Source organism: Rhinopithecus roxellana, chromosome 8, assembly GCF_007565055.1.
Source record: "Rhinopithecus roxellana isolate Shanxi Qingling chromosome 8, ASM756505v1, whole genome shotgun sequence".
Classification (NCBI taxonomy): Eukaryota; Metazoa; Chordata; class Mammalia; order Primates; family Cercopithecidae; genus Rhinopithecus; species Rhinopithecus roxellana.
In genome coordinates, this window is record NC_044556.1 from 86,286,107 (window position 1) to 86,313,206 (window position 27,100).

A 27,100-nucleotide genomic window follows, 5' to 3' on the forward strand; every position below is an offset into this window, starting at 1 on the left:
TCATCATTGATGTCTTTCCAGAGCATCACCGTTGGCCCCGCTCACGATAATAGGGGCTGATTTTGCACTAGCAAGCAGAACTGAGTCAAGAGACTGACTCTGCTTTTACATCTTCTGTCCCTTTCTAGACAACATGAAGAGCAAGTCTGAAAGTCATTCATTTTGTCATTTGTTGGCTCTACCTTTAACCGAAGTGGCAGCCTCTTCATCTCGCTCCTGGATTCCTATAATAGCTTTCCAGCTTCTGCTATCATTTCCCCTCCACACACAGCCAGCATGAGTGACTGCAAAATCGAAGTCCAGAGCTGGTCTCCCAACTCACTCAAAGGCCCTGCAGGAGAGTGTCCCCCTGTGATGCCATAGCCATGCTGGCCTCTTGGCTTTTCCTCAGATATCCCATGCTGCTGCCACCTTGAGCACTTGCTGGTTTACCTGCCTGATTCAATGCTCCTCTCCCGACATTTATCCACATGGCCCCATCTGCAAAGTTCTCAAGTTTCTGCTCAGAGTCACCTCATCAGGTTGGTGACAACCTTATTTAAAATAGCTCCTCTTCTCCATATCTCCTTGCCTGACTTCATTTTTATCACAGCAATTGTATTGATTTGTTTTGTTGTTTATTGTGTGTCTCCCTATTCTAGAATGTAAGCTCCTTGAGGACAGGGACTTGTCTGCTTGACTTGTTTCTACCAGGGTGTCAGGATAGGGCATATGGCAGGTGCTTAATAAATATGTGTGGGTGAATGGACGATGATTCATGGATGATATCCAGAGGGTAGTGGTGATTGCCAGTCATGGGAATATGGCATTTTGTTTTACAATATTTTTATACATATGGGATGTTGTTATTATTATTATTATTGTTAGTAGTAGTAGTAGTATTTTTGAGACAGAGTCTCACTCTGTCACCCAGGCCAGAGTGCAGTGGCATGATCTTGGCTGACTGCAGCTTTGAAATTCCAGTCTCACACAATCCTCCCACCTCAACCTCCCAAGTAGCTGGGACTATAGGCATGCACCACCATGCCTGGCTAATTTTTAAATTTTTGGTAGGGCTAGGGCTTCACTAGGTTTCCCAGGCAGGTCTCAAACTCCTATGCTTAAGTGAACTTCCTACCTCAGCCTTCCAAAGTGCTGGGATTACAGGCATGAGCCACCAGGCCCTGCCAATACTATTATTTTTGAATTGCCTTTTTGTTGCTTCATGATACGTTTTAGAGATCTTTTACGTTAGTTAAATGGAAAACTGTCTTGTTTTTGACTGCTACATACCATTCCTCAGTATGGGTGTATTGTGATGTAACCATTCCTTCATTAGTAGTCCTTGTTTGCAGCTTTTCTATTTTATTTCACTGCAAATACAGCTTTGGGAAACACCTTTGCACATATGGTTTTGGGGACATGTATTATCATTTCTTTCAGGTTGAACAGTTTCAAGTGAAATTTCCAGGTGTAAGGCAGAGTTGCCCAGTAGCTTTCTGCAATGATGAGAGTGTTCTGTTCTGCACTGCTCAATGTGGTAGCTACTAGCCACATATGACTATTGAGTATTTGAAATGTAGCTAGTGCAACTGAAGAACTGAAATTTGAATTTTGTTTTAATTCTAAGTAATTTGTATTTAAATAGCCACACATGGTTACCAGCTACTATGTTGAATAGCACAGGTCTAAATGAACACATATTTTAAATTTTAATAAACACAGCTAAAATATGGCTGGGTGTGGTGGCTCATGCTTATAATCCCAGCACTTTGGGAGGCTGAGGTGGGAGGATCTCTTGAGGCCAGGAGTTTGAGACCAGCCTGGGCAATATAGTGAGACCCCATCTCTACAAAAAAATTTAAAAATCAGCCAGGTGGGTGGTGCTCCTCTATAGACCTGGCTATCTGAAAGACCAAGGTAGGAGGATCACTTGAGCCCAGGAGTTTGGGATTGCAGTAAGCCATGATTGTGCCACTGCACACCAGCCTGGGCAACAGAGCAAGACCTTATCCATTTTAAAAAAAATACAACTGCCGGGCGCGGTGGCTCAAGCCTGTAATCCCAGCACTTTGGGAGGCCGAGACGGGCGGATCACGAGGTCAGGAGATCGAGACCATCCTGGCTAACACGGTGAAACCCCGTCTCTACTAAAAAATACAAAAAACTAGCCGGGCGACGTGGCGGGCGCCTGTAGTCCCAGCTAGTCGGGAGGCTGAGGCAGGAGAATGGCGTAAACCCAGGAGGCGGGGCTTGCAGTGAGCTGAGATCCGGCCATTGCACTCCAGCCTGGCCGGCAGAGTGAGACTCCGTCTCAAAAAAAAAAAAAAAAAAAAAAAAAAACAACTAAAATCTACTTCAAAACATCTGTATTAGCATGCATTCTCACAAACAGTACCTGTTTTCCCACATTCTCACCAACACCTTCTGATTTTTGCCAACGGATTTATAATAATAATTGTTCTTTTGTGTGTGTGTGTGCTGGAAAAGTTGAGCACATTTTCGTGTATTCATTAGCCATTTGTTTTTCCTCTTCTGTGATTTGCTTATCATACCCTGTTTTTTTTTTGTTTGTTTGTTTGTTTTGTTTTGTTTTTTGTTTTTTTTTGAGACAGAGTCTCACTCTGTTGCCAGGCTGGGGTGCAGTGGCACTATCTCGGCTCACTGCAACCTCCGCCTCCCGGGTTCAAGTGATTCTCCTGCCTCAGCCTCCCCAGTAGCAAGGACTACAGGCACATGCCCCCACACCCAGCAAATTTTTGTATTTTCAGTAGAGACAGGTTTCGCCATGTTGGCCAGCATAGTCTCAATCTCTTGACCTCGTGATTGCCCACCTCAGCCTCCCAAAGTGCTGGGATTACAGGAGTGAGCCACCGCGCCCGGGCACATCCTTTTTTTTTTTTTTTTTTCTTTTTTTTTTTTTTTGAGATGTAGTTTCACTCTTGTTGCCCAGGCTGGAGTGCAGTGGCATGATCTTGGCTCACCACAACCTCTGCCTTGCAGGTTCAAGCGATTTTCCTGCTTCAGCCTCCCGAGTAGCTGGGATTACAGGCATGTGCCACCACATCTGGCTAATTTTGTATTTTTAGTAGAGATGGGATTTCTCCATGTTGGTCAGGCTGGTCTGGAACTCCTGACCTCAGGTGATCCACTCACCTTGGCCTCCCAAAGCACATCCTTTGTTTTTTACTCTAGGGATTAGCTTTCTTTTGTTGATTTCTTTTCTTTTCTTTCTTTCTTTTTTTTTTTTTTTTTTGAGACAGTCTTGCTCTGTCATCCAGGCTGGAGTGCAGTGGTGCCATCTCAGCTCACTGCAACCTCTGCCTCCCAGGTTCAAGCAATTCTCCTATCTCAGCCTCCTAAGTAGCTAAGATTACAGGCACACACTATCACGACTGGCTAAGTTTTGTATTTTTAGTAGAGATAGGGTTTCACCATGTTGGCCAGGTTGGTCTCAAACTCCTGACCTCAAGCAATCTGCCTGCCTTGATCTCCCAAAGTACTGGGATTACAGGCGTGAGACACTGCACCTGGCCTCTTGCTGATTTCTTGGAGTGCTTTCCATCTTGTGGGTATGTATGCGATCCTGCTATACATGATGCAGACATGTCCTCCATCTGTCACAGGAGCCGGCACACCCCTCGTGCCTCATTCACACAGAGACCAGGCAGTGGGCGCTACTGATTTGGAAGCAAACCAGCACTGGACAAGCACTGTATCATCAGTGCTATCCCAAAGTGTGTGTGCTGCTTTGGTGGGCAACTCTACCCGTACTAGAATGCTTAAGTAATGCCTCTCAGCCCAGGCCCCAGGAGATTCCTGCTGGGTGGGATGGCTTAGGTGGCCTCAAAAGACCTTTCTAATTCCAACACCAAATCCACATCCTTCCTTGCTTTGTCTCAGAAGAATGCTGGGGTGACCAGTAAACTTGGATTTGTCTCCCGGTAAGAACTGCATGACCTTGGAAAGTTCTCCGAGTCTGGTTTTCCTTATTGGTAATATGGGCTTACAAATATACGTGTGATTGTAACCCTCCTAGGGTTGTTGTTGTGAGGTGTGTATGATACTGGAAAGGCCCTAGCAAACCCCAAGGTGCTGTCCTGAGGTCTGAGGACCATCTGTCCCTACGCCTGGCTCATATGCCAGGAATCTGGCTCTGTCTCCATGTAGAATTAGAACAACTGGAGGCTCACCTTACAGTTGGGCCATTTTATTCCTGTTTTCACAAGGGGTTTCCAAGAACTAACGTGCTCCCCCCCTTTTTTTTTTTAGCTCCTCAGCTGCTCACTAGAGACGGCTGCTCCCCCTTTCACAAAGTGGGGAGCAACTGAGTGTGTGGCCTGGAGCCTCTCCCATCCCCACTCCAGCCATTTCCAGGTATGTAGGTTTCTCCCATGAAGGTAAATGACGATTCTGTAACTTTCAGTTGGATCATAAATGAGCCATCCCTTGGCAGTTTGAGGGCCTGGAGACAAGGTGAAGCTCTCCTTGTCATGCTATTTTAATGCTGTATCCAGATATTTCTCAGAGCAGGGGAATGATTGTTTTCATAAATTTTCAGACTCTCCCCTCAAAAGACACATTCGCTCTAACTTTCCCTGTTACTTCCCTAGACAGCCTGGTTCTTTATCCCTTTGCTCAGAGTTGGAGATAAGATTCCTTTGTGGAGTAAGCCCTGATTTTAATGTCACATATATTTGGTTTAAAAAGCCAAGGTCTGCCACTTTCCACTGGGAGGACCCAGGCAAGTTGCTTATCCTCTTTGACCCTTAATTTTCTTGTCTTTGTAATGGAGCCGTTGATTCTCACAGACTATGATTGTCCATAGAAGTAAATGTGATCATTAATGCAAACACCCAGCAAAGTGCCTGACACTTGGGGAGTTGTCATCTCTTTTTTGTTAATGTGATTATTATTGCACAGCAAAGGTTTATTGAGTAGTTGATGTGAAGATGAATAAAACATGTCCTCTGCTGTTCAGAGGCTCATGATCTTGTTGGAGAAGAAACACCAGCATTGACAATTTGAATATGAACACACGAGAAACAGGTTCTTTCTGGTTTTCCAGGTAGCAGGGCAGCTGTGGTAAAAGATCCTCATCCAGGCTGCTGCTGTGTCTTGTGTCCTAACAGGCCCAGCTGCAGGGCAACTTCTGGCAGGGGCAGTAGAACAGTAGGACCAGCTTCAGTGCCCATCCTGCTCATCTGCCCATAAAGTACCCATAAAGGGCCCGGAGGTCCCCCTAGACTTCCAGTCCCTCTCCTGATGTGCCTCTAACTCATCCTCCTGAGCTGACTGGCTGGGTTAAGACTCCATGCTGGATTGGGTGTTTTACCCCTCTGCTAGATCCTTCAAAGCTGAAACTAGATCTCTGGTTGGTTCTCAGGTCCTCCACCATAAGCTTCTGCCCCAGCTCCCTGAGTCATACCAAAGGTTAGCCTGGCCCCATCTGAACCTTGATTCAGGTAGGAACAGCAGCCCCGCTTGCCTGGGAAGGGAGTCTACAGATGATTGGCCAAATGCTGGAGCACAGTGCTGCACTCATGGTGCACAGAAGCATCTCCTAGGTTTCCATGCCATCTCCTAGGAGGCATAAGAGATCGTGGCAGGTTGTAGGTGGATGAATTCCTTAGCTTTATCTTTGTTATGTAGACACGGGTTGTTCAGTCTTGCCACTATACAACATACCATTATGAAAATAAGTGGGCCAGGAGCAGTAGCTCATGCCTATAATTCCAGCACTTTGGGAGGTCAGGCAATCGCTTGTGCCCAGAAATTTGAGACCAGCCTGGGCAACGTGGCAAAATTCCAGATCTACAAAAAATACAAAAATTAGCTGGGCAAGGTGGTGTTTGCCTGTAGTCCCAGCTACTTGGGAGACTGAGGTGGGAGGATTGCTTGACCTGGGGAGGTTGAGGCTTCTGTGAGCTGTGATCACACCACTGTACTCCCAGCCTGGGTGACAGAGAAAGATCTTGTCTTTTTTTTTTTTTTTTTTTTTAAAGAAAAAGATAAAGAAAAATAGAAAATAAGCAGCATTTTCAAGTGACCAGATGGTTCCAGGATTCAGTCTCGCCTCCTCTCTGGCATCATTTACCTCTTGAGAGAGGAGAATCTGTGATGTGGGCTTAAGTTGGACCTGGGCTGAGAGGAGAGGCAGTGGGAGGGTGGAGCTCCAAGGAAATGGGGAAGGCCTTAGAAGAAGCACTGATTTTGTATAAGAAATGGAATTTCCATAAAAGGGTGATTTTAAAAAATCACTTAAACCTAGATTCTGGCTAAGGTCCAAGCACTGGCTAAGATCAACATTAGCCCATTAATGAGTAGACTCGGAGAAACAGACAGAACATTGTGATGATCTTGAGACTGAATTAGCATCACTGGATCTCAGCACATTGTGTGTGGATGAGCCATCTCTAAGCATGGCTGCATGGAAACTCCGTACCTTCTCCTGTACCTCCTCACACTGTTTTTTTTTTTTTTTTGGCTCAGTATTTGTCTGATATTTTATTTTTTAGAATAGGTTAATTATTGTAAAACTCTCTTTCTATTGAGATAATAGAGAAGTAGAAGTAATTGAATTAAAACACTTTGTTGAGTACAAAAACAGTGAGGCTGATTAATTTAATTGTCTTGCACTCACTGTTTTCAAGTCATTGAAAGGATATTCTCCTTTTAATTAACCTTCTGGGTTTTTTTTAAAGCTCTAAATCAGGCATTTATCAGTGCTTTACTCATGAACAAACATCTATTGAGCACCTTCAGGGTTGAGGCCAGGGCCAAGCAGGTCCAATCCATCAGCGTGTGAAGGCTCTGAGGTCTGTCCATGCATATTAATGAGCATGCCCCACATGACCGTGTGTTTCCTCAGTCGTGAGACCACTGTGATCAGTTTGTGGAGGTACAAAGTGAAGAGGAGGGATGAGCTCAGGAAAGGTCCACAGGGGCCTCTTCTCAATGAATTTGATAATCCCACTTTGTACCTCTCAGCCTCATATACCAAAAAACTTGCTGTTAGCACACCAAGAATATCTCTGTCTCTTGAGGCAGACTCACATTAACCAAGCTCACAGAGGTTGATGTATAGACCAGAATGAAACCCTTAAGGATTGAAGAGTCTGAAGAGTTCTCTCTCTGTAGTCATGACAGAGGCACTCGAATGAGAGCAACTCCATCTTGAATAGGGACTGGGTAAAATAAGGCTAAGACCTGCTGTGCTGCATTCCTAGCCACTTAGGCCTTCTAAGTCACAGGATGAGATAGGAGGTCGGCACAAGATACAGGCCATAAAGACCTTGCTGATAACACAGGTTGCAGTAAAAAAGCCAGATAAATCCCACCAAAACCAAGATGGCAAGAGAGTGACCTCTGGTCATCCTCACTGCTACACTCCCACCAGCACCATGACAGTTTACAAATGTCAAGGCAATGTCAGGAAGTTACCCTATATGGTCTAAAAGGGGGAAGCATGAATACTCCACCCCTTATTTAGCATGTAATCAAGAAATAACCATAAAAATGGGCAACCAGCAGTTCTTGGGTCTGCTCTGTCTATGGAGTAGCCATTCTATATTCCTTTACTTTTCAAATAAATTTGCTTTCACTTTATGGACTTGCCCTTAATTCTTTCTTGTGTGAGATCCAAGAACCCTCTCTTAGGGTCTGGATTGGGACCCCTTTCTGGTAACAGTCAGGCTGCTTAGGAATCTGAGTGATCACTAGAAGACAGTCATTAAGCCTGGAAGCAGAGCCAGAGGGTGAACATGTGATGGCTTAATGGCATCAAGCTAGAGCTGAAAGAGGGAAAAAGCTTTGATTATTAAAGTAATGCTCAGCAGGTCTCCAGAAAGGTAAAGCCATTTTATTTATTTATTCTTCATTTCCATGGCTTTGTATATAGTAGGTGCTCAGTGAATGTTTGTTAAATCAATGAATATGTGCCAAGAAGGTGATCCTAAGGGCTAAGAAGGGAATAACCAGGCAGTCTGGGAGTGGTTAAAGTATGGAAGACAGGTTACCCCATACCCTCGTATGGTACCAGTGGTCATTGGTTTGAAATGAGGTGGTGTGACTGAGGGAAGAGGATATGAGCTCAGTTCTGAGCGACAAACATTGAATCAGCAGACACTCATTGAGAACCAGGCAATGGGAGCATTGAGGGGACAAAATCTCTGTTTATGGCAACCCATAGTCTCACTAGGTATTGTTCCGTCTGCATTGAGAAAAATCTCCCACATCTGCTGATGCCAGGCCATGTGGCACTCAATAGACCAGAAACCAAGACTGCTTATTTTGCCAACCCTGGGCTGCCCAGACTTCATTCAGCAGAAGTCTAGTTTTTATGTGTGCAATTTGATATAGAAGTTTTCTGACTGGCAAAAACAAATGTGTCTTTCTTGATTATGAAAATATTTTCTTTATCAAGTAACTAGGCACTCTGAGATTGAGCCTCAATATTTCTGTATGCTTGAAAGCAGAAAGAAAAAGGTTATTCTAAAAGTAATCCAGGCCGGGCGCGGTGGCTTATGCCTTTAATCCCAGCACTTTGAGAGGCCGAAGCAGGCAGATTATTTGAGGTCAGGAGTCCGAGACCATCCTGGCCACATGGTGAAACCCCGTCTCTATAAAAAATACAAAAATTAGCTGTGGTGGCACATGCCGGTAATCTCAGCTACTCCAAAGGCTGAGGCAAGAGAATCGCTTGAACCTGGGAGGCAGAGCTTGCAGTGAGCCAAGATGGAACCACTGCACTCCAGCCTTGGCCACAGGGTGAGACTATATCTCAAAAAAAAAAAAAAAAAAAAAAAAAAAAAAAAAGAGTAATCCAAATGTTCTTCATTTGGTTCTGAAAGTAGAAGCAGGTGACAGCTTTGGGGCTAATTCATTCCTTGCTCAGCCAGGGGGATAACTTTGTGAGTCCTTTTGTCACACCAGTGTACATTGGGTACCCGTTCATTCTTGGGACAAGTACTGGTGAAATAGACAAGTACAAAATACAAAAATTAGCCGGGTGTGGTGGCACGTGCCTGTAGTCCCAGCTTCTCAGGAGGCTGAAATAGACAAAGACAAGTCTAGATCATTATTTTTCTGTTTAATAGCGTAAAAGACTGTACATTCCAACCGACGGGTTTTTACAGTAAAGAAATTGGCCAAACATTGGCTTTTGGGTACCTCTGGAATAGAAGAGAGAAAATTGGAGAAGGGGCTCCTTTGAGGATAGGATTGCCAGGATTGGTGGTTTATTTCCCCAAAACAAGGGCATGCCACTGAGTGACTTCTTCACAAGTCTTCTCGCTTAGAATTATACACTCAGAAATTGCTTTGGAGTTCATTTTAGGTGCAGGAAACTTGTCATCTGGGAGAGCTGCTGCAGCTCTGTGTCAGGCCTGACAGTCACCTCCTTCTGGTGCATTGACAGTTATGGTCCCCTAAGCAAGATCATCTGAGATCCAAAATGCCCTCTGAGTTGTGTTTTCCCAGTGGCCTACTATATTAGTTAAGGTAATGCTAGCTGCTGTAACAGACACACCCTGAAATCCCAGGGCCTTAGCACAATGAGTACTTGTGTACTTCACAGTCCCAAGAGGATGTTCCTGGTCAGTCAGCCTTCCACATGGTCATTCAGGGACCCAAGCTCCTTCCATTGTGAGGCTGTGCCTTCTGTAAGTCCTTGGTGTTCTCTGCATTCTGCCAGTGGGTAGAGAGAGGCACCATGGGAAGAGACATCTCCATGTTACCTTTGGGCTGAAGGTGCCAGTTGTTACTTCCATGCATCTGCCACAGCTGAGAACCCTCGCATGGCCCTACTGAGGTGTAAGGGAAGCTGGGAAGTGCAGTTTCTGTGAGTGCCCTGGCAACACCTCTACATGACAGGAAAGAAACAGAAATATTTGCCACACCTTGAAACACTTGGCATGGGGTAGAAAAATAGGAAAGGTTCTCAATAAAACAGGAAAGGGGCAATCTCAGGAGGGTGTGTTGAGAAAAGACAATTCTTCTAAGAATTACTATTCTGGAGTCCAGGTTTAGTCTAACTGAAGCAATACTTCTGAGACCCTGAACAAAGGGATACATGGGCCTAGAGCTGGTTTGATTCACTCTTCAACCCACTCCTGTAATCCCAAGTGAGGGACAGTCCTCAGGGGAATGATGGCGTCTCCATTAAGGGGAAAGCCCTCTGTCTTTCTCATCTTACCCCAACCATTCATAAAGCAGGAGAAATGTCCTCATCCTGTTTCCTGAGAACAAACAATGCAGGTCTGGTGAGTGCACTGTTGCATTCATCCACACAACAGACGTTTCTCTAACATCTACCACGTCCTAGGTACTATCACACAAAGGAGAGGTGCTTTTTCTGGCCCCCTGAATTCTGGCCCTGGGCTACTTACTTTGGCATTTGGCAACTCACTCCATCTCTCCAGACCTCCCTTTCCCCATCTGTAAAGTAAAGTTATTTAAATTCTCTATAACTCAGTGGTTTTTAACCGGGGGCAGTTTTATTCCCCTGGAAGACATTTAGTGATGTCTGGAGACATTTTTTGGTTGTCACAACTGAGGGAGGAGGGTGCTTCTGGCATCTAGTAGGTAGAGGCTAGATACGCTGTCAAACATGCTGCAATGCTTAGGATGCCCTCAACATCAAAGAATGATCAAGCCCCAATGTCAATAGTGCTGAAGGTGAAAAACCTTATTCTTAGCTCTAAATTTCTATGATTCTTGCCAAGCAGAGAAGTCATTCTGAATCTGGGATGCTGGAAATACTTGATTTCTATAAACTTGGTTAGTGGTGCTTCTCCTAGCACAAAGATTCTACCATTAGACGTCCCTGAGGTTCTTGTAGGACCCCGTCAGTGGTAAACGTGTGTCACCCACACAGCAGCCCTGTTAGAGGAGTGACCATAAATTCTTCTAAATGTCTAGCTCAAGTCTCTCTTGATTCAGTTCATCCTGTCTTGACATGGCTTATGGAACGAAATCAAGCATGTGAAGATGGTGTGCTCGGAGTTTTGGTCAGTAGGAGCTAGACTTCTACCCTTAAGTCTTGGTAGAGGGGGTGCTTTGCATAGATCCATTCCCATTCTTTTCCTTACTGTCCTATGTCTGAGGACATACAGTTGTGAGATGGAGTCATAGGAGCGCTCTATGTCCACCCATGTCTTCATCCATCCATTCATTCACTCAGCATTTATTGAGCACCCACTATAAGCTTAATCCATAGTCCAGGTACTCTGTTCCTTCTGCTGGCCACAGAGCGGTGAGTTAGACAAACATCCCAGGGCCAGTGGAAACCACACACTAGTTGGGGAGTAGGTAATAAACAAGTAATCATGGTACAATTTATTTCCTTTCTTTTTTTTTTTCCTTTTTTTGGAGACCAAGTCTTGCTCTGTTGCCAAGGCCGGAGGGCAGTAGCGCGATCTCGGCTCCTGAGTAGCCGGGACCACAGGCACCCACCACCACGCCCGGCTAATTTTTTGTATGTTTAGTAGAGACGAGGTTTCACCCTGTTAGCCAGGATGGTCTCAATCTCCTGACCTTGTGATCCGCCCGCCTCGGCCTCCCAAAGTGCAGGGATTACAGGCATGAGCCACCGCGCCCGGCCGGTACAGTTTATTTCTACAGTCAAGAGCCTGTCTCTGTGGAAGGTAGTTTATTTATTTATTTATTATTTTTTTGAGAGAGAGTCTTGTTCTGTTGCCCAGGTTGGAGTGCAGTGGCACGATCTCAGCTCACTGCAACCTCTGCCTCCTGGGTTCAAGTGATTCTTCTGCCTCAGCCTCCAGAGTAGCTGGGATGACAGGTGCCTGCCACCATGCCTGGCTAATTTTTCTATTTTTAGTAGAGACGAGATTTCACCATGTTAGCCAGGCTAGTCTCGAACTCCTGACCTCAAGTGATCCACCTGCCTCAGCCTCCCAAAGTGTTGGGATTACAGGCATGAGCCACCACTCCCGGCCAAGAAGGCAGTGTATTTTGCCCTCATATTGGCTAAGGGAATCTTCCCAGATATTCTAGTCGAGGAGATTACAGACCTTACACTTTTGCTGCAGAAAATCACAAAGTTTTTAGATTCTCCCCGGAAAGCTTAGGGCTGCGGCCTTGCTCCTCCCGCCTGTCCCCTTTCTGCAGCCCGCCTGCTGCCCAAGGGTGCTGTGCATTCTGTCCTGGGGATCTGGAGGAAAAGGGGCTTTGTGGGGAGAGGAGGCAGGGATAAAGGAAAGTGCTAAGACCCAGCCAATTCCTCCCAGGCTTGTAAAATTCCAGGGCTGAGTCCAAGTTCCCAAAATAGAAGTGAAGGGAGAGCAAACTTCCTGGCTTTGGTGGAGCCCCTGGTGTGTTGAATGAAGCTGTTGGTTTGCAGGGTCTGGGAGGGTGTGTGTGGGAGATGGGGGGATCAGGGAGTGGTGGTGGTTGGGAGGTGCCTGAGTGACCAGAGGTGACCGAGATCCTGGGGGACAGACAGCACCTGGAGTGGTGACCACAGTTGCAGGAGCGGCAAGACTTCAACACCCCATGCTTGGCGGTCACTTCTTTCTTTAGAAAGAGATATTTTGCTTTCTGTGGGCTTGAGAAGGCAGCAAATGGACAGCACAGTCATGGGCTGTGCAGGGCCATTGTGACATGTTTGTCCTGTGGGGGCAGCGAGTATTTGTGGATGTGGGTGGGGGTGTGGATGCTTCGTGTCCACTGACAGCCTGCAAATGAGGAGAGTGCGCCTGGGTGAATGTCTGCTCTAAACTCCACTGCTTGTTTATTCAATGTCCTTGTTAAAAAGGCTATTGGTTCATCAGCAGTGTGTTAAAAATTTATAGTTCAACAATGAGCTTTTCGTTTAGATACATTGTTTCGCAGTTTCTTAGGTTCAGTAAACACATTTGTATGTCTTAATTGTCTCATGAAGATATCAGACACAGTTAAATAAAAACAAGTGTTAGATTAAAAAGCCATGTAACTGCCCAACAGGTTCACCTTACCCATCGCCTAAACAGAGCCGATTAATTAAGACAGGGGAATTGCAATCGAGAAAGAGTAATTTATGCAGAGCCGGCTGTGCAGGAGAATGGAACTTTACTATGACTCAAATCAGTCTCCCCAGAAACTTGGGGATCAGAGTTTTTAAGGATAATTTCGTGGGTAGGGGCAGTGAATTGGGAGTGTTGATTGGTTGGCTCCGCAATGAAATGACAGAGCCACAAAGCTGTTCTCTTCTGCTGAGTCAGTTCCCGGGCGGGGGCCACAGAACTGGTTGGCAGGTCCAGGTGGGGTCATCCAGTTGTTTGAAATGCACCTGAAAACTCGTCGCAAAAGGCCAGTCTTAGGTTCACAATAGTGATGTTACCTCCGAAAGTAATTGGGGAAGTTGCAAATCTTATGACCTCTGGAATAATGGTTGGGAATATTTAGAATTCCAGCCCTCCTCTTCCTGACTTGGTGGCTGGTGGTCTTTCATTTGTTTTATAAGAACAGTTTAGCTTTTTTGGAAGGGCTATTATTTAAACTATAAACTAAATTCCTTCCCAAAGCTGGTTCGGACTATGTCCAGGAATGAACAAGGACCGTTTAGAGGTTGGAAGCAACATGGGGTCAGTTACGTCTGATATCTTTCACTGTCATAATCTTCTCAGTTGTGATTTTTACAAAGGTGGTTTCAGCCAAGGCAACCCTGCAGAATGAATGGACAGGAGATATTCACCTGAATTAGCTGGACATTGACAAGCTCTCTAGGTTCACTCTCGGATTTGCAAATCACTTGCTGTGTCAATTTGGGGCAGTCTTCCTCCCAGTGTGCCTCAGTTTCCTTCTTTATTGGTTCATTCTATAAATATGATTTCAGTTGAAACATGCTAAAAGAATTGAAAAAAAGAAAAATAAAAAAGACTGTGCACAATCCTAACACTCAGGGGGTGCCTTCTGGTACTTAACTAGAAGTCCCTTGGGGGTACTGTTAGCTGAAATGCTAGTGAAATGACCACTCTCCACAGATAAGGAATAGCTGATACATTGTTCCTCCCAGCCAGTGCTGGATTCCCTGGGGCCATTCACATTCTCTTTTCCCCCTTCCTTTGGAATATACAGACATATGCCTAGCACGCTGCCTGGTATGGAGGCAGCTCTCAGCCAACACGTCTGAGAACCTGCATTGGGCACACACCCGCGTGGGGCGGTGTGAGGCTGGCACTGCAGGCCACCCCAGGCAGATGCCTTCCTGCTGGCACTGACTGAAGGCCTGAGGGATTCTCTGGGCAAAGCCAGGGAATCAAGTGGCCCCTATATGAGATGTTTTCTCCCATCGGAAACTAAGTCCAATTTTGACACTTGTCCCAACCTTCCTCTTCTCAGTTTTAAATACCGCTTGTGCCTTTGGCTTATGCATTTCTTTACATTGGCGCGGTGTGGCTCATAAATGTCCAAGGGTAGGGTCATATGTGTCAGGCATGCTGCTAGTTTCTCATCCCACAAAGCTCCAATATGAGCTTAGTATGACCTGCCTTTGGTATCAAGGAGGCTGAAACAGAGAAGTCGAGCAGCTAGTTCAAAGTGAAACAGCTGTCAGGAGCTGGGGTTGTGATTTGAACCTGCGCAGAGAGCAAAGCCCACACTCCTTCTGCTATTTCATGCTACTTTCTCCTTCTGCCTGAAGTCATGTTCCCCTGACCCTGAAGGTTACCCCAGGCATGCGTGTCCCTAGTCAAGCCTTCCAAATTCCACAGCTCCTCCTCTGACCACAGCAGCCCACCAACAGGTTGTGTGCCCTGGTGTGCCTGGCAGGCCCTTTGCAAACAGAACCATTTTTGATACTAGTGATGTTAACGTATCATAGGTTTATGTAATTATTATTGTTACTTTGGTCTTGATTTCCTCTTGCCAGACACGATGTCTAAACAGGAAAGACCAGCTTTCCTGTTGGGAGATCAGTGACTTCCAGAAGGAGTCGGCTTAGGGAACTCCTCCCCACGCCCCCTCCCCTTCTTGTGGTTTTCAAATATTCCTTTTCGTTCTTGAAGATGAGTGGGAAATACCAATAATAGCCCCTGGAAAAGGAAGGAACCCCACAGCAGGCCAGTTCAGGGGATGCCTCTGCAGCAAGCGATGGGCTCTGCTCCAGGAACCCTTCCCTTCCATCCTTCTGTGCGGGCCACTCCACGTCCACAGGGAGGGAGGTGGCCCGCCCAACCCTGAGTGTGCAACCTGAGGGCAGCTGGGGATGAGTGTCGCCCCTCGTGGCCATCTGTTGGTACCTGTGCCTCGCACAGGGTCTGTGGCTGAAGTTATGAATGGCAGGGCTGGGTGTGGCAAGGCCTCTGGCCTGGAGTCTAACTTCTGGGTTCTAGGCAAGGTTAAGGTCCTTCCCCATCACTCCACGCTACGAAGCTCTAATTCTTTCATTTAACTTCTCACTCATTGAACAAGTATTATATAAAAGGCATTGCCTGCAGTAGAGGCTCTGAGACACCAAAATGAATCCAGCAGTCCTCCTTGGAGGCTACAGAGGTAGACAGGGAGAGCCACACAGACACACAGCTAGGCCAGACACGAAGGCCAGGTTGCAGGGGAACAGAAGTGAGGCCAGCAGATCTCTGGGCCCAGGACTCTTGCCCTGGCCATGAGGTGGAGGGTGCAGCAGGCCTCAGCCTCAGAGGGCCACCTCACACCCCTGAGAGGCAGGGGCTGGCTAGGGCTCCAGGGGACCCTTTCTCTGGAGCCATATATGGGGATGGGTTCTACTCTGTCCTGTGAGCACCCTTGGGCTGCCTGCTCTGCCTTGCCAGGCTCTGCCTGCCTTCCTGGCGCCACACGGGGCTGGGTGTGGGGAGCAGGGGAAGAAGAGCCACTTTCCCCTCCTGTGCCAGAGACTCTTAGAGAGATGAGGTAATGTCTGTAGCTGCTCTGGGGAAGGGATGGGACATGCACAGGGAGGCGCCCATCTGACTCTCACTCCATGCTGCATAGGGGCCCTGCACTCCAGGCTGTGATGCATTCTGTTACCCTCATTTCTTCCTCCAGAAGCCCCCACAACATGCTAATCCTTCAGCAGAGCTGCAAGGGACAGGGAGGGAATGGGATAAATATTTATGAGAACTTCAGGCCTGGCATGGTGGCTCACACCTGTAATCCCAGCACTTTGGGAGGCTGAGGGTGGATCACCTGAAGAGGTGAGACCAGAGGGAGGAGGGAGGCCCCCAGCTAGGTTCCGGCCTGGGCAGTGCAGCTGGCAGAGGGGCTTAGGAGCAGCAGGCAGTGGAGTCCTGAGCAGAAGCAGGATTGTTGCAGGGCTGTGCTGGCGCCAACCGTGGTACAACCAGGACAGGGATGATGACTGAAGATGGTCAGGCAGAGGAGAGTTGAAGCTTCTACCCCACATGAGTGCTCACTGTTCAGGAGACTCATCAGCGCTGCTTTACGGTGTGGTCGCTGGCTTTCCTCACGAGAAAGAGGAAACTGCCAAGACGGCTAAAGGCTGGGCCCAGGACTGCTGCTCCTTCTATGGCTCGAGGCAGGGACAAGGGGGATAGCCTCGCCTCTTACTGGACCCGATCACGGGGGAGGAGGGGTCCAAGGCTGCCACTGGAGACCATGCATGCTACAGGAGGGTCACAGGACCCTGATGTCTGCCTTTCCACATGGGGAGGGGTGTACAGCAACTGTGGATCTCTCCTCTGCAGTCCCAGGTTTTTGGATCCTGACAATGCACAGACTCTGACAGACTCAAACATCTGCCCTCTAGCCTGGGCCATGTGCTCTGGTGATTTCCCAGGAATGAGTGTGGCAGGTGGCCTTGATCCAAGTAGCTGCCAGCTCACCCTTGCCCTTTTAAACAGCCCTTTTGCAGACAGTGGTCAGTGACGGAGACATGGGTGACCTGCTGAGTGGGAGGGGAAGGCTCCTTTCTGGAGGTTCAGAGGTGGAATTTAGATCCGCAGGCCAAAGTCTCAGAAGGCAGACTTTACACCCACGCAGGAGTGAAGAACAAACTCTTTAACACTGGAGTGTGCTGATTTCCAAAAGGGGGTGCCCTGTCCCTAGAAGTGTTCGCACAGAGGCCAGATCAGCCCTGCCTGGAGAATGAGAATGAATTCCTATACTCGCGGAGAGGCCGAACTCTTTAAACTCCCAAGATTCCTCACGCTTTTAATCATCTTCTGTTCTAATTATCCAGACCCTATTTGGTGACAATTATTACTTGCAAGTCCCAGCAATCCTCATTTTGGGGGCCAATCCCTAGTTGCTTGTGTAAGTAAGCACTGTTGAGAAACAGGGTCCAACAGCTTGAATCCTGGAAGGCCCTACCTACCTAGGCACCATGTTAATGCCCAGCTAGTCAGTTGGGTCCAGGTGGCTTTGAGTATTTCTATTTTAATATAACTGCATGAAATTCATGCACCCAGGAAAGAGCTCATGTGGGGTCACTGGACACCTTCTTTTCTTGGACCTGAGGCTGGGCTAGGGGTGGAAAGGAACCTCAGTTCAGAACCCTCCGTGAGGCCCCCAGCATCTGCTGCATCGCAGATTGGACTGTCCCCAGCCACAGGACAGGGCTCAGGCCTCCCAGTTCTCCAGGGAGCACATTCCCTGGGGTTGGCCCATAGGACTGAGCTTCTCTGTCCACATTTTCTCTTGGATTTGTGCACCACCTTGGCTGTACTGAGCAGCAGTGGTGTCAGCAACCAGGCTTGAAGGCCACGGGCTCTGACCCCAATGCCTAATGCTCCATGCTCCATGGGGACTCTCTGGGGTCTCCTGCCCTTCAGGCTCCAATACTGGCCCCAGCCTCACTCTGCCAAGGCCATGGATCCTGCCCTCACAGCCCTGGGAGGGGAGGACCAGTGCCTAGGCAGAGCTCCATGCCTGCCTTACACAGGCCCACAGGAGAGGGAGGAAAAGTCTCCCTCATGAGGAGCCAGGGTCAGGGTCCAATGAGGGCCCTTAACATGTAAAAGATGTAGCTTGACGTCAGTCAGCTTTAACCTTGTCTTTCCATTACCTCATAAAGTAGCATGGAACTCTTGACAAAAGTAGCAAAGCTCTGAGGAGACGTGTGCTTACTGGCTTTCTAGCATATTCCAAAGTTCTCTCTGCCTCCAGGTGTGTTGCTGCTGCTGGGCTGCACGTAAGCATGGGCCGGGCTGCGTCTTGGGACTCTTCCTGGGGGCCTGGGACTCTCCCTGGGAAGGGTGGCCGTGCAGCTGTTTCTAGATCAGCGAGGATTTCACCACAGGGTCCCATTCTGTGATCATGCTTCCAGGCTGACCTGTGGCATGTGTGTGCAGGGTGTGGTGCATGTGTATTGTGTGTGTGGTGGGTGTCCACTGTGTGGTGTGTGTACACTGTGTGTTTTGGTGTATGTGTATTGTGTGTGGTGGGTATGTATTGCATGGCGTGTGGTATGTAGATATGCGGGTGTGGCACGAGGTGTTGGTGTGTATGTGGGTGTGTTGTGTGTGGTGGGTAGACACTGTGCAGTGGGTGAGTGTGGTGTGAGGTGTGAGTGTATGTGGGGTGTGGTGATAGTGTGGTGGGTACGGTGTGGTGTGGAGGTATGTGGGTGTGGCATGGGTGTGAGTATGTGGGGTGTGGTGTGAATGTGGTGGGTATGTACTGTGTGGTGTGTGTGAGGGGTATATATGGTGGGTATATATTGTGTGGTGTGTGGCATGCAGATGTGTGTGGCATGGGTAGTTGTGTATGTGTGGTGTAGTGTGTGGTCTGTGGTGTGTGTGGTGGGTACATATTGTATGATGTGTCGTGTGTAGATGTGTGGGTGTGTGTATATGGGGTGTGCTGTGTGGTGTGTGTGTGGTGTGTAGATGTGTGTGTGTTGCATGTGTGTTGTGATGTATGTGGTGTATATGTGGTGTCTGTAGTGGGTATACTGTGTGGTATTGGTATGTAGACACATATGTGTGACGTATGTGTGGACTGTGTGTGGTGTGATGTATGTGGTGTGTATATGGTGTGTGTGGTGGATATGCATTGTGGTGTGGGTGTTGTGTAGATGTGTGGGTGCAGCATGTGGGTATGTCATATGTATATGGGTGTGTGTGGTGTGTGTAGTGAGTATATTGTGTAGTATGTGGTGTGTAGATGTGTGTGTATGGTGTGTTGGTGTGTGGGTGTGGTGTGTGTGTAGGCAATGTGTGTAGTGGTTATACTGTGTGGTATATGGTGTGTAGATGTGTGGTGTGTGTGGTTTGTATGTGGGGTGTGTGTAGTGTATGTAGTTGGTATACTGTACGGTATGTGGTGTGTAGACCTGTGTGTGGTGTGTGTGTGTGGTGGGTATACAGTGTGGTGTGTTTGCTGTATGTGTTGTGTGTGTTGTGTGTGTGTGTGTTGCATGGGGTGTGTGTGGTGGGTATACAGTGTGATGTGTGTGCTGTGTGTGGGAGGTGTACATGGTGTGGCGTGTGTGGTGTGTAGACGTGTGTGTGCTGCATGTGTGGGGGGTGTGGTGGGTATACAGTGTGGTGTGTGTGCTCTATGTGTGGTGTGTGTGGTGTGGCTTGTGTGCTGTGTGTGTGTGGTGTGGCATGCATACGGTGTGTGTGGTGGGTATAGAGTGTGTGCTGTGTGTGTGGTGTGTGTGCTCTGTGCGTGTGGTGTGTGGTGTGGCGTGTGTGCTGTGTGTGTGGCATGTGTGGTGTGTGCTGGGTGCGTGTATGGGGTGTATGTGGTGGTGTGGCATGTGTGCTGTGTGTGTGGCGTGTGTGGTGTGTGCTGGGTGCATGTGTGGGGTGTGTGTGGTGGGTATACAGTGTGGTGTGTGTGCTGTGTGTGGGGTGTGTATGTGTGGTGGGTAGTGTGGTGTGTGTGCTGTGTTGTGTGTGTTGTGTGTGCATGTGGTGTGTGTGTGTGGTGGGTATGCAGTGTGGTGTGTGTGTGGTGGGTATGCAGTGTGGTGTGTGTGTGGTGTGTGTGTGTGGTGTGTGTGCTGTGGCGTGTGTGCTGTGATGTGTGTGAGGTGCGTGTGTGGTAGGTATACAGTGTGGTGTGTGTGTTCTGTGTGGTGTGTGTGTGGTGGGTATACAGTGTGGTTTGCTGTGTGTGGTTGGGTGTGTGTATGTGCTGTGTGTGTGGTGTGTGTGTGGTGGGTATATAGTGTGGCGTGTGCTGTGTATGTGTGCTGTGTGTGCTGTGTGTGGTGTGTGTACTGTGTGTGGTGGGTATATAGTGTGGTGTGTGTGTTGTGTGTGGTAGGTATACAGTGTGGTGTGTGGTGTGTGTGTGTGCTGTGTGTGCTCTGTGTGTGGTGTATGTGCTGTGTGCGTGTGTGGTTTGTGTGGTGGGTATACAGTGTGGTGTGTGGTGTGTATGTGTGGTGTGTGTGTTGTGTGCTGGGTGTATGTGCGTGTGTGTGGTGGGTATACAGTGTGCTGTGTGTGTGTAGTGTGTGTGCTGTGGCGTGTGTGGGGTGTGTGTGGGTCCCCTGAGTGCTGTGGGGGAACAGGGACGGACCGCAGATGCAGGTGCTGGCAGTGGTTGTGTCACCAGCCAGATGGCTCCATCTATGAAGACTGCTTTTGTGGTTTCTGTTGGCGTTTTGTTTGTTGTGTGTTTTGTGAGCTTGCGCCTCACAGGGGTTTCTCCCCTGAGGCCGGCGCCTCTGGGTGTGGTGTTGGCGCTGTGTCTAGGGTTTCTAGAAGGGGGAGGAATGAGGGAAAGAGGCCCCTCCGGGCGCTGGGACAGGCTGAAGGGAAATAGCCCCGAGCTGGGTGTTGGCTGAGTGTGAATTCCAGCAGCCAGGCTCACAGAACCGTGCCACCTCTGACGTCAAGTGTCAGGGACACGCTAAAAGCCTTTGAGTCTATTGATTGAGATGGCTCCAGAAGGTTTTGGAGCGCTGGAAGAAGGCCAGGCCCGGAATTGACGCGTCGGCCTCTTGGTGTCTCCTCCCGCTGGAGGGAGTAAATCCAGGCAGGTCTGGAGCGGCCGGGCGGGAACCTGGGGCGGAGGAGCCTCGAGGCTGTGGTCCTGCAGCGCCATCTGGGGGCGGTGAGAAGAGTGGCCGCAGAGGCTCGGGAGGATGTCCCCTCGGGTCGAGCCGCAGCCAGCGCTCCTGGGAGGCGTCCAGGGGTCATCTCTCCTGCGCCGGCCCCAGAGTAGACTGTCCAGTTCCCTGGGAGATACTGAGAATCTGCTTCCTGTTTCCATTCGTACACAGGAAAACAAAAAGCCCGCCCCAAAGGCCTGAGCTTCCATTGGGATTACCTTGCCTGGGATCCCAGAGTGACCATAAAACACCATTTCGCACCCTCCCTGCCCCACTGGTTTGTCAGAATACCGCTTCCACTAAGAGGTACCCATCGTTTAAGATTCTTAGAATATTGAACCTAAAAGACCTGAATAGTCTCTTATTCATGTGCAGCCTTAGAATGAATATTCAGCCTGAAAGGAGATGGTTAAGTATGCCTGCCTCATAGGGAAATTGAGGCTCAGTAAGGCTCCGTGGAAGAGAGGAAACTTTACCCTCTGAGTGCTCCACAATGGAGTCTATGGAATAAGCTGGCAGCAGGCAGATTAGCGGGAGGAAGGGTGACCACATTTATTACCCACATGGATGCATCATGGGAAAGAAAAGTGAATATCCCCACACCAATGAGAGACCTAGAAGCTTATGCGCCTTACTCACTGCGGAGGCGGGAGAGGGGACGGAGGTGCCATGGGAAGAATGAACGATTTGGGGAAAGATGAATGGGCCTTTGGGGGAATGCAGGTAGCCTATGACAAAGTCGGCCTGGGCATGGCATTGACCTCCAGTCCCCTCTGCTGTGATGCGAGTCTCCCCTGGCTCATGAATTTCCCGGGGAGGGGATTCATGACAATTGAGGTCCCTTTGGAGGATCTGTCTTTAGGCAGATAAAGGCAGCCCAGAGCAAGCCTCCGCTTGCCTCCCGTGCTGCCCAGTGCCTTCAGTTCAAGTTCAAATACCGTGTTTGGGTGGCACTTCCCAAACTCCTTCAGCCCAGTCCCTTGACTCTAAGCCCAGTGCTCTTTCCACTGCCGTCCACGGTGAGTGGCCCTCCCTCCGTGCAGAGTGTGTGACTGGGCAACCGCAGAGGGACACCAGGCCACAGGGCAAACAGAGAGAGGCAGACCCAGACAATGCCAAGATGTGCACAGAGCTGAGTGCTGCGGAGGGAGCCATAGGCATGGGGTGGAGGGTATGACACCAAGAGGTACCACCCACAGGACACATTTGCTGCGAAGACACTCAGACTGAAGTCTGAGCCCCAGAGAAATGACTCTTTATAGCACCTGGAAAGGCTAACCTGCTGCCTGCAATCTCTGTGGAACAAAGAAGTAATGAATATTGCAATACATGTCACACCTAAATTCAGCATCTAGCCCTGTTTGTACTTGACCTGGCCTGGCCACCTTGTTATCATATGCTCCTCATCACAAACTCCTCTCCAGAGCCAGGCTGCTGGCCTCCCTGAATATCCTGCTTTCGTGCCTTTGCTTTGCCATTTCCCCTTCCTGGAGCACCTGCCATGTCCCCCTCACACCTTAGCATGTGAGTTGAAGCTTCCTGCACACAGCCAGAGTCTCCTGGAGGGGTGCATTAGCTTCCTACAGCAGCTGTAACAAAGTCTCACAGACTGGGAGGCTTGCATAGCAGAAACCCATGACCTCCCAATTCTGGAGGCTGCAACCCCAAGATCTAGATGTTGGCAGGTTGATTCCTTTTGTGGGCTATAAGGGAGAATCTGTTGCAGGCCCCTCTCCTTGGCTGGTAGTCGACTGTCTTTATGTGTCTTCATGCGGCGTTCTGTGTGTGTGGCTCTCTCCACATTTCTCTTTTTTATAAGGACACCATTCATTTTGGATTAGTAATGGCCTCATTTTAACTTGACTACCTTTCTAAAGCCTTATCTTCAAATGAAGTCCCATTCTGAGGAACATGGGACTTCAGCAAATGACTTTTGTAGTGGACACAATTCCACCCACCATACCTGGTTCTGGCCTGGCTAGCCACTGCTGAACCGACCTAAAGCTAAAGGGAATGGGATTCTGAAATGAAAGATGGCTTGGAAGTTTGGAGAACGCGAGGAGGAGGTCTCGGGGGTGTCGGGGGGGTGGATGAGACCGCTGCTGCGGGAGCAGAGAGGTCAGAGCTGTATAGTGGAAAGGGGTTTGGGGGAAGCTTTTGCTGTTTTGATTGTGAGAAAAACTTCCTTCCATCTCCTTGGGAAAACGTTAGCAAGGATTTCATTACTAATCCTTAGACTGGAGTGAGATCTGTGTTGGGTCAGGGGCAATGTGAGGACGCCCCGGCACTACGGAGGGGCCCAGGGGGAGCCCCAGTGGATCTAAATCGTTCTTACCCTTCCAGGACTAACTCACGTCCTTCTTCCTGGCACGTCTGAGCTTGCGTTATTCTGGCAAAAACGAAACTAAATTACAGTAAATATATCACACACATTATTTCCAGTGCCACTTCATTAGCCGGTGCTGTTTTGTAGGGCTAATTCACTGTGGCGCATATGTTTGTCTTCTCCAGTTGATGCTGGTGCACGTGTACGGTCTCAGTTTTGTTTTTCCCCAGCCCCACCCCCATGGTGCCTAATACACCACACTGTGCACAGCAGGTGCTTGGCGCATGCCTGTAAACTGAAGGCTGCTTGGGAGCCCATCGCGTTCCCTTATGCCAGCCTTAGCACAGTGTTGGGGTCGCCCACACCCAAGGCTCCCCATGTACCTGTGGAGGGGCTAGAATGGAAATGAAAGGCATGCCCCACACATTGTACTTTCTCAGTTTTGGAGAGGCTCGCCCTAAGGTCCTATGCAGATATTCCCATTCTCAACAATGTTGGCCACACCCCTGGAGGTTTTGGAAGTTACTTGAAGGGCCCCAGTTTGACAAGGCCATCTGCTGCTCTCTCTGATCTCAGGCCCTCAGGAAAGAAGGCGGAGGCATTTGGCACTGTAGTGGATGGAAACCAGGCTGCCCCGAGTGACTGTTTTCTTTCGACACCAAAGAAATGGAATTTGCCTGAGAGTCTCAGAGCGTCTCTTCCCACTTAATAAATTCTGTTTGAAATGGATGATAATGGCTTCAGGGACAATGTGTTCCAGACGGATTGTAACGGGAGATTAGGGAACAACGGGTTCACAACTCCCAGACCTGACGCCCCAGGCTTTGAGTCAGGGCCCTCCTGGGAGGACAAGCAGCTGGTCTAGGTGGAGGCAGAATTTGGAAAGAACCCAGGGCTGGAGCAGGGCCGCATAATGAACTGAGGATGTGTAGGAGATCTGAGGTCAGAAGATGTTTCAAAGATAGGGAAGGGCAGTGGGGAGAGTGCTGGGGAGGGGCCCTCTTTGAGGCTGTTCCAGGAGATCAGCTCTTGCCAGGAGCTGGACTTTGAACGTACGTGGTTCCTGTGATTACAAAATCCAGTGGGCCAGTAACAAATGATAACGATTATGTCCCCTTGCTACCTTGGGATTTGGTGCTGCTGAATGCTCTGGCCTCAGAGGGCCCCGTGACTTTGGGGTGCTGTCAAAGAAAAAATTATTCTTGATACTTGTTATAGATGGTAAGGCAGACTCTATTCACTGGGGGATCACAGTAGCCCTCGGGACCACTGCAGTGGGGTCTTGCAGTGGGGAGAGAGACTGACTCAACCGAGTCCAACAGGGACAAGTGAGGATTCATAGCCCAGGAGCAGAGTGGGTGTCCGCGGATGGAAAATTACTAAGAGGAGGCATTTTTGCTAGACTGACCACAGAATTCTTGCTGCAGGCAGGCCAGGCTGAGAAGATACCCAGGGTGATTGGCTTCCAAGGGTGGGGAGTTGTTGCTAAACTGACAATAGGATTCTTGCTCAAACTGGATTCTGCAAAGACAGAGTGAAGCCCAAAGTCATACCTAGTTGAGTAGAGGACTCAGAGGAGCTTAAAGGTTTGCTCAAATGCAAGAGTCTTTGTCAGTGCCCATATTCAAACCAGGTCAGGGGGAGCCCTGCTGTTGGCTTGCTGGGAGAGAGAACCAGCCCCCGACACACTCACATCAGTGGAAATGTGTAAATACTTACGCAATGTGGATTAATATGTGTTTTACACATTACATATTCATGTGGCATATAATGGAAGCTCCCCCAAGAACCAGCAGAGAATGCATGGGAGCACACAGGAGTGTGCTTTAGATAGAGTAGCTGTCATCATTGTCGCCATCATCATCACCCCCATTTCACAGATGAGGAAATTGAGGCCCGAAGAAGTTGGGGTCGCCTGAAACACAAGAAATAAATGGCAGAGGCAGACCCTGTGGCTCAGGTGCCTCTACTACTATTATTTTTACATGCAGGAATTGCTTATTGGACACATACTTGTGCCAGGTCTCACCACAGCCCTGCAAAGAAGAACATGAAACTGGAAGAAGTAACTTGCAATAGCAATAATTTTCAGAGCTGGATGTTGAACTTGGGTCCTGTGATTCCAAATCCCATGCTCTGTTGACTCCCTGGCCTTTTGTCTCCTCAGGGTGTGTAGCTCACTCCAAACCCTAGGCATATGGGGAAGTCTCCTCTGGCCCCACAGCTGGCATGGACCGAGCACATCCATTATAGATAAGCCAGGTCAAGTCTAACTTTTTCTTGTGAGGTTGTGGGGATCACAGTTTGTCCTTGGGGATAGCTGAGCCTTGTTTTTAGAGCTTTCCTTTGACAGGCCCGCTCTGTCGCCCAGGCTGGAGTGCAGTGGCATGATCTCGGCTCACTGCAAACTCTGCCTCCCAGGTTCAAGTGATTCTTGTGCCTCAGCCTCCTGAGTAACTGGACTACAGGTACATGCCACCACACCTGGCTAATTTTTGTATTATGATTATTTTTTGAGATAGAGTCTCACTCTGTGACCAGGTTGGAGTGCAGTGGTGTGATCTCGGCTCACTGCAACCTCTGCCTCCTGGGTTCAAGCAATTTCCCCGCCTCAGCCTCCTAAGTAGCTGGGACTACAGGTGCCCGCCACCATGCCTGGCTAATTTTTGTATTTTTAATACAGACGGGGTTTCACCATGTTGGCCAGCATGGTCTCGATCTCTTGACGTTGTGATCCAACTGCCAAGGCCTCCCAAAGTGCTGGGATTACAGGCGTGAGCCACCACGCCTGGCCTAATTTTTGTGTGTTTAGTGGAGATGAGGTTGGCCAGCCTGGTCTCGAACTCTTGGCCTCAAGTGATCCACCCACCTCAGCCTCCCAAAGTGCTAGGTTTACAGGTGTGGGCCACTGCACCTGGCAAACTGAGCCATTTTTTAATAGGAGATCTGCTGTGTTTGAATTTTAAGGTGCACTGTGGGGAATACGATCTTCTGTTCTCCTTACTCCTTTCACAGGCTTGATATTTAGCTCCCCAGTGCCTGGAATTGTACTATCTCTGTCTTCAAATGCGGATTTAAATACCCACATCAATCCTGAAAAACTCTGGCAATTGTCTCCAGAGTCAGTGAAGGTGTCTGCGGGAGCTTAGGTCTTTGAAGTCCAGGCTTAGGAGTTTGCTGATTTCTCATTGTGCTGCTGGGTGATAAATGTTGCTTTGCTTTCTGTTTCTGTTTCTTTTCTTTTTTTTTTTTTTCAGCCTTGTTTTAAATGAAAAGAAATGGCAGTTGGCAATATCCCTGAAGCTTTTTAGTGGGGCTCCTATAATGAGGTTTGCTGAAATTCCGGATAGGAAATATTTCCCTCTGTAGGCTCAGATGCAGGATTTTAAACTTTTGTGATGTCTGTGGTCTTTTTCTTTTGAGCTGGCTGGGTTTGCCTCTTCAAAGATGTCAGCCCCAGCCTTGCCAAGTTTGGAGTTTACAGCTCCACTGCTAGTGACTTGTGTGAGTGTAAAAATAGGTCAGTGGTTTTTTTCCTCCCTCTCTTTTAAAGAAGAGAGAAAAATGTGTGTGTGTGTGTGTGTGTCTGTGTTTTCCAACATCCCATCAGTCAAAAACAGTTAAAGCAATTTTAGCTCACTTTTTCCCCAAAAGATTCACTCCAAGTGTGACTCAGATCGTGGAACACTTCAAGGAAAATTTTTTCCGTGAAAGTTAAGTGCAATTAATGAGGAGAGATCTGGTGGGAGAAAGAATTCCTCAGTGTTCGCTGTAATGTCAATTACGCACTGCCTGACAAACACACA